Genomic DNA, 11687 nt, shown 5'->3' with positions numbered 1-11687 from the left:
AGCATCAATGAATATGTAAATGAAGGAGCAAGGCTGTGTTCCCATCAAACTTTGTTTACAGAAATCCGACAGCAGGGTGGATTGGGTCCAAAGACCATAGTTTGCTGACCATGCTCCAAACTGCAAGGAGCATGATTGGACAAGAATAAAACGTGCAGTACAGGGAGCTGGACCAGATGAGACCTTTGGCCTTCCAGCATGGTTCCCCACTCCTGACTCGCCCCAGTCAGCGGTGGTGTTTCCCAAGTCCTGTAAAATCATGTTCAAAAATTTCTTTTTTTCCCTCAGCAAGTTTAAAAATAATTTGCTCTTCCAGTGTCCTGTGCTGCCAACGCGAAGCCCATTGACATTCTGCTTCTTATTCTTTTGTAAGTAGACTATCTTCTTGTTCTAGGATCATTTAGGATTTTCTATTCGGGCAGGGGAGGGGTGGAGGTCAACAACAACAACAAGAAATAATAATAAATGGGAAAAATAAAAAGAAAATGTCAGAATGTGGCCCAATAATATGAATGGATTGGCGCCGGGCCCGACGGCTGCGGGTGGGGCTGGGTAGTGTGGCCTCATTGTCCCCTAGAGTCTCCCGGACAGGACTCAGGCCGCCGGCACCATGAAGATCTGGACCTCGGAGCACGTCTTCGACCACCCATGGGAAACTGTTACAACAGCTGCAATGCAGAAATACCCAAACCCTATGAACCCGAGTGTGGTTGGAGTTGATGTGCTGGACAGGCATATAGATCCCTCTGGAAAGCTGCACAGCCACAGACTTCTTAGCACAGAGTGGGGACTGCCTTCCATCGTGAAGTCTCTTATTGGTTCAGCAAGAACCAAAACATATGTGCAAGAACATTCTAAGTTGATCCTGTAGAGAAAACAATGGAACTTAAATCGACTAATATTTCCTTTACAAATATGGTTTCAGTGGATGAGAGACTTATCTACAAACCACATCCTCAAGACCCAGAAAAGACTATTTTGACTCAAGAAGCCATCATCTCTGTGCAGGGAGTCAGCCTTTGCAGTTACCTGGAAGGACTGATGGCGACCACAATATCGTCTAATGCTAGTAAAGGCCGAGAAGCAATGGAATGGGTAATACACAAATTAAATGCTGAGATTGAAGAGTTGACGGCTTCAGCAAGAGGAAGCATAAGGACACCAATGGCGGCGGCGGCATTTGTAGAAAAATGATAAAGTCAGTATAGAATATCAAATCCCCAGGTCTCTCCAAGCAGACAGTGTATTTATTTGTTATTTAAAAAGTACAACTGTATTTTAGGTAGAATTTTTTTTTCTAATAATCTGGAGTAAGGCTATGTGACTTTTGATCAAAACAAAAAGATACAGGACTTTTAAAATCCAAGGGATCATCTGAGGTTATTGTGGCTTGAAATGACTAATTTCTAGGGTTCTGGTATTTATGTGAAATTTAACAATTTTTTTTAAGTACTCCGGAGAAATGGGTATTGACATTGAGTCTCCTTAAAATAGAATTTTAACACTTTTCAGGCATTGGAACTGTACCTGACTTTGGACCAACCCCAGAGCCAAGCAAGCAGAGCCTCTCCTCATACACATACACTCACCTTGCTAATACAGACTAGCGCAGCCTGCATGGGGGAACTGACTCTAAAATAAGAATTTGTGTAGTTTTAAAAGACATTAAATTGTATAAAATAACTTGCTCTGCTAAAAACCACAGTGTTTTGATTTGGTATTTAAATGATGTTATGGAGTAAAAATCATCACTAAGTCTAATATATGACTCCAACATAAATAATATTTTATTGTATTATAGAGTACTGTGTTGATTTGCCAAAGTTTTGTAACTTAGTAAAGGTATTACCTTCCTTGGACTTGTACTTTATGATTTAGCATGCTGTACCGTGGGCTGGTTATGTTAACTAAAAAAATAAAGTCATTACCTGAGTTTCAAAAAAATATATATATGAATGGATTAAGATCCTCTACCAATAGACAGAAAAAGAGTGTTTTTTAAAGTCCTGTCATATGCTTCTATAACAGACATATCTAAAACAAAATGACCCAGGTGAATTGCAATAAAGTTTTGGAAAAAAAATATCTGAGATAATGCTGATAAAAAGAAAGCAAAAATGCAATATTAGTTCAAATTCAAGATGAAAAATCATTAAATGGATAAAGGGAAACATTTTATATTAAAAAAAGAAACTACGGGAAAAAAGTAGTCAAAAACCTTAACAGAGCTATGGATGTGGCTCAGTGGTAGAGTGCTTGCATAGCACATGTGAGGCACTGGGTTTGATCCTCAGCACCATCTACAACTAAAAAAATAAAAAATAAAAAAAAATAACCTAATATAAATTTTTTTTTATTTTTTATTTTTTATTGAACTCAAGGAAACTAGGGAAAATGAGCCACATTCCCAGCCCTTTTTAATATTTTATTTAGAGACAAGGTCTCACGGAGTTACTTAAGGCCTCCCTAAGTTACTGAGGCTGGCTTTGAACTTGTGATCCTCCTGCCTCAGCCTCCCGAGTCACTGGGATTACAGGCTTGTGCCATTGCACCCAGCTCTAATAAGTATATCATTGAAAATATTATTAATACAAAAATAAATTGACATTTGCATAAACATAAAAGGGAGATTTTAACATAAATGTATCAGAAGGTAATATATTGAGTTTCTATAACTTAAAAATGTAAAGAATGCTAAAATAGAATGTAAAGAATTTAATAATACAATTAAAAGACTTATATTTGTTGATTTTATATGATTTATATTCCCATCCTTGTTTTAAAGAGAGCATGTACATTGTTTTCCAACACCGATGGAATAGGTATGAAAATTGAACATAATCAAGTCAAAGAGAAATATCTCAAATTCTAACAAATTCTTCAAAGCATAAATCACATAGTCTTCTCTGATCTTAATTATGTAAAATTAGAAATTAGGAAGAGAATCAAAAAAATTTGTCATGTTTCTAAACAACTCACAAAGTGTTTAAAAATGAAAACTAAAATTAGGAGCTGTTTTACAAGAAACTAAAAATGAGAAGTAATTACCTAAAACTCACATAATACAGTCAAAGTAGTGCTCAGGGACCAGTATATCTGCTTAAATAATATATCTAAAAACAAGAAAGATTAAGAGCAAATCAACTCAAGAAAGAAAAACAAAATAACTTTTAAGAAGTAAAAATAAATAAATAACAAAGGCTTAAAAGTAAAATTTAACAGAATATATGAAATTTCAGCAATGGTAAAAGTTCTTTCCTTAAAAATAACAATAAAATAAAGAGAATTTTGACAAGTCTGATTATGATAAAGAGAAATAACAAATTAAAACATTAGGAATGGAGAAATTCTAGAGACAGAAGAGATTTCTTTGAACTATTGAAGATCCTTAAAGATCAATATATCTATGAAGTGAAAGGACTTTTAAAGAGAGAGAGAGACATAACTTGAACGGATTAAAAACCACAGAAGAAATATGAAAGGTATCAAAAAAATCTGCTAAAAAAAAATGCTCTAGAGGAAGTGAATAGTGACGACATAGCTTTAAACTTCCACAATTCCTTTCCAAGAAATCGAGAGATCTACTAAAGTAGAATTGATCTTCCTTTCCTTTGTCTTGGCTGCCTTTAACAGCAGAACAACAGCACTGACTTGTTTTTTTTTTATTTAGCATCTACTTTGTGCCAAGTGCTGTGCTAGGTGCTGAGGCTACAATGATGATGTAGAAACCGACACTATTCCTGCTCTCATGGAGTGTACAGTCTAGGGAGAAAGATGGAGAGTAGTCAGATACTGAATTACAAGCCATGGTCAGCAGAAAGACACGAGAGGCTGCAATAATATCTAAATGCTGTTCAGCCCTGTGCTACTAGTTGTGAGACTGCTTCCCTGAGAAGGTGGTATTTAAAGTAAAATGTAAAGGAGTAAAGAATTAACTAGGTAAACTTAGGGAGAAGAAATGAGCATTTAGGGAAGAGGAATAACTTATGCCAATGACCTGAGGCAGAAAAGAATGTGGCCCAATCTAGGAACTAAAAGAAAACCCAAGTATCCTGTGTGATCATCACCATCCCTTAGCTCTGGTGGAATGGGGGGGGGGGTTTATTTCTCACCAACAGACTATGACAAAGAAGACTTGATGTACTTGGGTACATATGCAGGATTGTGACATTAAGATGGCAACTCATTTTGTCAATAGTCTCTCTCTCTCCCTTGCTGGCTTTGAGGAAACTGTTAACATACTGGGACAGAGTGCATTTCAGAATTAGTGATTCAATGCTTTAGATGTGGTTTGTCCCCATAAGTTCACGTGCTGCAGGTTTGCAGTGTGTTAGGGTTGAGGTGGTGGGTCCTTTAAGAGGTGGAGCCTAGTGGGAGGTCGTTACTGGGCCCTTTTCTAACTCTGACTTCCTTCCTAATTAGACTGAATAATTTCATTGTGAAAAACTTGTGAATCTTAGTCAGTTTACCAGTTCTGGCACAAAGCTTTAAAGTCATGCTTGGGACTTGACTATGACTACACCAGCATATCCAGAACGTGGGGATAGAAGACTAAAAAGATCATCTTCTGAAAGTGAAAACAGAAAGTAATATGATCACAACACAAAAAGCCAAAGAGACAGTTTACAAATGTGTGGGGAGGCATTGGAAAATGACCAGTACTTGTATCAAGAAACGTGGCTCAAATGTCTGTAAAATGAAACTGTTCTCCCCCTCCAATTGCATTTTGTAACTGTGTGGCACGTTGATATGGTACCTGTGGAATTTGTCAGTGTTTATCTGATGCCTCCACAAGGAGACTGCTTTGATTCTAAAAGACTAACAGCAATAAGAACATTGACAGAAATTTCCCAATTTCTGGGGTGAAGGAAGCTAATTTCCTAGACCTGAATGGCTTAACGAAGATATCTTTTAAGGACATCTAATGCTCTATGTCAAGAACCTGCCAAGAAAATTAGTGATAGGCAAGCTGGTTTTCAGAGGAAACCTGCTATACAGATAACAGGATCTCATTGTCAAGTCTGGTTTTTTTCACGTTGCAATTTATTAAATTTTCCCACAAAAAGATTTGTTGATTGTCAGTTTAGTTAGTGTTTCTCAGTCCTCTACAGCTTGCTTGGCTTTGAGCAGCCAGTTGGAATTACTTCTGGATCTGCCAAGCCAAGCATTAGCTCAAAGACCATGAAGATGCCCTGAAGGTCGTCTTCTTCTTTTTTTTTTTTTTTCCTAATTTGATGCATTTTAACTATACAAAATAGTGAGAATCGTTAAATGTACTAATATATGCAGGTAACATAATTTGTTCAATTTTATTGTTCAGTCTCTCCTCTACCCGTCCACCTATCCCCCTGTCTGCACTACTGCTTTTTCATAAAAAAAAAAAAAAAAAAAAAAATCCCCTTTTCCCTCTATTTCTCTGTAGCCTCAACATACAAGAGGAAACATATCACTCTTGACTTTCTGAGTCTGGCTTATTGCACTAACCTGATGTTCTCCAATTCTGCCTACTTACCTGCAAATGATGTTTCGATTTCTTTAGTGCTGCATAAACTCCATTGTGTCTATGTGCCACATTTCTTTATCCATTCATTCATTGACAGGCACCTGGACTGGTTCCACAACTTGTCTATTGTGAATTGTACTGCTGTAAATATGGGTATGCAAGTGTCAACATAGGATGCTGACTTTAGTTCTTTTAGATGCATAATGAGGAGTGGTGTAGCTGGGTCATATGGAGGTTCCTTCCATTCTTGGCCTTTTGAGGAACCTCCATATTGATCTCCATAGTGATTGTATGAATTTACAATCCTACCCACAGTGTGTAAGTGTTCCTTTTCTCCCATATCCTTGCCAGCATTTATTATTTATTTTTTGAAGATTGCCATTCTAACTGGAGATGAAATCTCAGTATCGTTTTGATTCCCATTTCCCTGATTGGGGAGGATGCTGAACACCTTACCATATATTTGTTGATCATTGATATTTCTTCTCTTGAGAAATGTCTGCTTGCACATCTATTAACTTATTTGTATTAAGTTCTTTTATGTTCTGAATATTGATCCACTGTCAGAAGATTGGCAAAGATTTTCTCTCAGTCTGTAGGCTCTCTCTTCACATTCTTAATTGTTTTCTTTGCTGCGTAGAAGCTTTTTAACTTAATGTCATTCCACTTATTATTTCTTGGTTTTATTTCCTGAGCTTTAGGAGTCTGATTAAGAGAATCTATTCCTGCACCCATGATTTGGAATGTTGATCCTGTGTTTTCTTCTAGTATCTGCAGTTTCTGTTCTAATTCCTAAGTCTGTGACGCACTTCAAACTGACTTTTTCTTACAGGATAAGAGATAGGAATCTAAATTCATTCTTCTACATATGGATGTCTAATTTTCTAAGCCCCACTTGTTTGAAAAGCTGTCTTTTCTCCAGTGTATGTTTTTGGGAGCTTTAATGACTGTATTTTTTCAGATTTGTCTCTGTGTCTTCTATTCACATGTCTTTTTTTTTAACAATAGTTCTGTAGTATATTTGAGATCTGGTTTCGAGATGCCTCTGGCATTGCTCTTTTTGCTCAGAATTGCTTTGGCCATTCTTCCATATGAATTTTAATTCTACTTTTTCTAGTTCTGTGAAGAATGCCATTGGTATTTTGATGAGAATTGCATTGAATCTGTAGATACTTTTGGTAATATGGCTCTTTTAACAATATGAATTCTGCCTATTCATGAATATGGCAGGTCTTTTCATCTTCTGGTGTTTTCTTCAGTTTATTTCTTCTGTGTTCTAATTTTTATTGTAGAAGTCTTTCACCTCCCTGGTAAGATTTATTCCTGGGTGGGTGGTGGTGGTTGTTTTTTAAGGCTATTTTGAATAAAATTGTTTTTCTGATTTCTTTTTCAGCAGATTCATTGTTGGTCTATGGAAAATCTATTGATTTGTGTTGTTGATTTTGAATACTGCTACTTTGTTGAATTTGTTTATCAGTTCCAGAAGTCTTCTGGTGGAGTTTGTTGAATCTTCTAGGTATAAGATCATACTGTCTACAGTGAAAATTTGACTTCTGCCTCTCCTATTTGTATCCATTTTATATCCTTCTCTTGAGTAATTGCTCTGGCTAAAATTTTGAGGCCATATTGAATAAGAGTGGTGAGAGTGAACATCCATGTCTTATTCCAAATTTTAGAGGAAATGCTTTCATTTTTTTCTCATTCAATATGATGTTGGCCTTGGGTTTGTCATATATACGCTTTATAATATCGAGGTTAAGTTCCCTGTTTTTTACATGAGGAATATAGCCACTTTTTTTTTCCCTTCTGTCTTCATTTGGAATAGATAGTTATCCTCGAAATGGGAAAATGGCAGTAATAAATACCCAACTCATTAATATTTATTTACTGTTTGGCCATTTTCCAAAAATGTATTTTATTTATTTGCATATACCCAATAAATGGATAACAACAAAAGAAGAAACATATAAGACAAAAACTTCCAAGATCATTTCAAATGAAATGTGAAGAAAAAGAATTCCCAAAAGCCTTATTTGTATAGAGTTGGTCCCAAGGCATCCTGTGATTGCAAAAACACAGAATTGGGGTAAGAGGGGAATGGGAAGCCAGAACCAGGAAGAATGGAGTTAGGGAAATTGAGAGCTACAAAGACTGCTAGAAACAAATGTCCAAGAAGTTTCATAAATGAAACCAAAGAACGGATAGGGGCACACATTTATTCTGAAGTATGGAAGCATTTGGGGACTTGGCCCCCATTCAGATGTCAATATAGAGAAAGGAGAAATCCAGATAGTAGTCAGAAATTCAGTAGGCAAGCAGGAAGTCTCATACCTGCTTGAAGTCTAACAGAAACCTCAAGACTAAGCTGTTCAAAATGAGTTCTTGATTTGATTTTCTAAATGTTTCCTTTCCTAGTTGTCTACAACTCATTTAGTTTAACCATCTGATAGTTAGACATAAACTAAGAATTGCCATTAATCCTACTCTTCTCTCCACAAAACCCTCATGACTATCCCCCACTCCAATCTCTTGTGCTCTCTCGTTCTCTCTTTCTCTCACACACACGCACACACATACAGCTTATTCCTCGACAAGTCCTCTGAACTCTGCTCCCAGATACCTCATATTGACCCATCTCTGCACATCCCACACCTGCTCTCTTATTTGGAGCCACCATCAACTCTCTCACAGACTACAATGACCACTTCAGTGGATCCTGTGCTTGCACGCTTACCCCCATGCTCTATTTTTCACACAGCAGCCACACTGATGCAAAATTGAGGGGGCAGCTTTAGAGCATCCAATTTAGATCAGAGCATCAAAGTCTCAAGAATACAGAAAGAATATGGATTGCTGAACCATCATTTAATTCCTGTACTGCTTTGGGTGCAGTGAGATTGTAGCAATCAATATGTCTAACTGCATGAGAGTTCCTAATACACTTCATGAGAGTTCCTTTAAAGGAGGGAAACTAATTCTTGGATATTATGCATATGTTTTCTCTAGAAGATGATTTTCCCCTTGAAGGCAAAGATTCCAATGCATCATTCCTTATAGAGCCAACAAAATTTTGAGCACAGTAGGTAGGTTTGTCAACTTTTCATTACTTAACAAAGTACATGGTAAATTTAAAAAGATAAAAGATTTGTTTTGGCTCACAGTTTCAGAGGTTTTGGTCCATGGTCCATGGCTTTTGGGCCTATGGTGAGGGAGCATATTATGGTAGAAGTGCATCTCAGAGAAAGCCTATAACTTATGGCTAGAAGTGAAAGACAGAAAGAGACTGGGGTCCTACTATCAACTTGGGTATGCTCTGGTTACTCCAAATGCCTCCCACAAAGCTTTACCTCTTAGAGGTTCTTCAAACTCTCAGTATGCCATACTGGGGACCCAGCCTCTATCACATGGGCCTTTGGGGATTCAAGTATCCAAATCATAGCAGTAGATTAAATGTTAATGGAGGGGATAGGAAGGGCAGCAGAATAAAATAGACATTATTATTGCTGTATGTATATAGGTGACTGTATGACCAATGTGATTCTGCAACCTGTACAATTAGAAAAATGAGAAATTATACCCTATTTGATTCAAATGTATGAATTGTCAAGATCATTTTACTGTCATGTGTAACTAATAAAAAAGAGGCCACTCTTCAGAAAGTAAAAGAATGTTATTAAATATGAATTGCATAAGAGCAAGGACCTTTTTCATCTTCTTTACCACTTGGAACAGCAGAACATAGTAGCTGTTTAATGAAAATGTAAAAAGAAATTGTTAATGGAAATGAATAAAGGCCTTTCTGAGAATGCAGCCAGCCCTCTGAGCCTAACCTAAGCCTGACCTTCCTCTTCATCAATGGTAATTGTGAATATTTTATTCAATCAATTACTGCCCATACATTTAATTCCAAATCTCTAGACAAAATGTGTTGCTTTGCTGTGTTTATATACCAGCTAGAACAGTGCTGCATGAAATTAAGTGACCAAGAAATGCTTTCAGATGGTAGTGATGACAATTTATCTTAAAAATGCTCACATTGATTTTTAAGTCTAAACATAACACACTAAAGAGTGTCTATGTACATAAGAACTATTGTTGACAATTTGAGTATCAATGCTCTGCTAGATTCAGTATAATGATATAATGGGCACAGTAATGTAAGGTTACAATGAAATGAGATTAGTTCATTAAGCATATATGAAAATAAGTCACTGTTGTACATTTACTCCTTCGAGATACAATCAATCTGGAAAAAAAGTACAAACACTTGCTAGTCCATACAAAATTCTATGATCTTACATAAGAAGTAAACATGGTCTTTTGTTGCTTTAAAGTAGCAAAAAATGGTTGGGTAGGATTGGGAGGAAGGGAGGGAGTGGTATATTCATGTACATCTTCTGCCTAGGTTGATTCTAGGGTACCAGGAAGACTATTAGAGTTCTATTCGAATTAAGACAGCCTTGGGCTATTGGAAGAAATTATTATAAAGTCACTGTGAATGATAGAGCTGTCTGCAATGGTGAGATTATTTCTACCTAATAAAGAAGGAGACAGTGAGTCAAATCCAAGCAGGTTCCTTCATGTACACAATTCATTCTGAGATATCTGGGCTCCTAGTTGGCAGTGATGTGTGATCATTGTTGTTGCCATTCCTAATCCCCTTCCTCCTCGATGGAAGAGCTGGCGTCCCACTGTAGAGACCAAATGTGCCAGCATTCTCACTTTCCCAGCCTTTTTTGCAGTTAAAGTGTGGACATGCCCTCAACCTGGATAGAAGGGCCAAGGAAAGTCTGTTGGGGTCTTCTTGGAAGGGTTTTCACACGTAATAAAGGAGAGAGATATGTACAAAACAAAACCCCATTTGTCCTTCTGTTTCTGTGTTTTTATATGAGGGTACTATATTTGGATCAATATAGGCAACTTGTGACCCCACAGAGATGAATCTTCATGAGAATAAAGAGGGGAGGGGGGAATCTTTATATTTTTCAGTTACTTAATCCACCCTAGAAAAGCCTACCTAAGACTTTCTTTTATGGATGAAATTAAAACCCTATTCTTTAAGCCCCCCTTTTCCCTATTCAAATTATTAATTTTTTTTTTGCTTTTTCCTCATATTTTTACTGGTACATTATAGTTGTATATAATTATAGGATTTGTTGTTACATATTCTTACATGCACACAATATAACAATATAATTTAGCCAATATATGCCACTTCTAATTTAGCTGCATATTTGCTTGTAACCAAAAGCATCCTGAGAATAGTGAAGAGAGATTAAAAAAAATTAAAACACAATGGTGCCATTCAAATATCCTCTAGGCAAGCTCTCAGAAAGTTGTCTTAAGTATTTTAGATGAGAGAATTATGAAAGCCAGAATTATTTTGAAAGGTATGCTAAAAGTTCAAATTACCATTGGGCCAAGAGCCTTACCTAGCACTACAACTTACAAAGCATGAAGTCACCTAAGAAGCACAGCTATAGGACGTGTGGCTGCAGAGGATGCCAGGCAGGCTAGAAAAGGCCACCATGCATCAGAGCAAAGAGAAGTGAGAATGACCCCCAAATCCAAAAATAACCAAAGCATTGAAACTAGTCTGTTAGAGACTTTAGGAAGATAGGAGCTGGGATAATTCAGAAGAGGAAGAGAAGACTCTAAGTCCTAAACCATTTTGTTTGTTTCAGTTTTTTTTAATTATCCCCAAAAGTGGCTATGACCTGGAAAAATAAAAGAAAATCTAGAATGATGATTTATTATGTGAGTGTCCAAAGTATCATAGGTGTGATTCAGTAGAACAAAACATTTTCAAACCTTGGTTAGGACCATGGGCTTTAATTATAGTAGAGTTTCATTGTTTCTGTTAGGTTTGGTTTGGGTTTTGGTTTTTTAGACCTAGGACTTTGCACACGCTGGGAAGCACTCTATCACCGATCCTCACTTCAGCTCAATTACATTGGATTATTTTAACTAAATAATATGTACAGACATGCTGCTCAGTTTTAGTGGCTGTGTTCATTCTTATTGAGTTTGGATGAATTTGAAGAACAGGTTAAATGAAGTATCTGTGTAGAACCTAGTCCATGTATTCAATCTATAATTCTGAATTTCAGAGCAGGCCACGAGGATTTCTCTTTGCATGAGGAACCTCTGCCATCCTATGAAAAATGAAGAAAGGTTCTTTCAG

At 36.7% G+C, this 11687-nt stretch overlaps 1 pseudogene across 1 annotated transcript; it reads left to right on the top strand.

The window, feature by feature from the left end:
- Positions 1–535: 535 nt before the first annotated feature.
- On the top strand, positions 536–1925 carry LOC308644773 (PRELI domain containing protein 3B-like; annotated as a pseudogene). Its single transcript has one exon. The product of its transcript is annotated as a PRELI domain containing protein 3B-like (transcript).
- Positions 1926–11687: the final 9762 nt, after the last annotated feature.

This window comes from Spermophilus citellus (assembly GCF_964194105.1).
Source record: "Spermophilus citellus genome assembly, chromosome: 3".
Lineage (NCBI taxonomy): Eukaryota > Metazoa > Chordata > Mammalia > Rodentia > Sciuridae > Spermophilus > Spermophilus citellus.
This window is presented reverse-complemented; position numbering and strand designations above follow the sequence as displayed.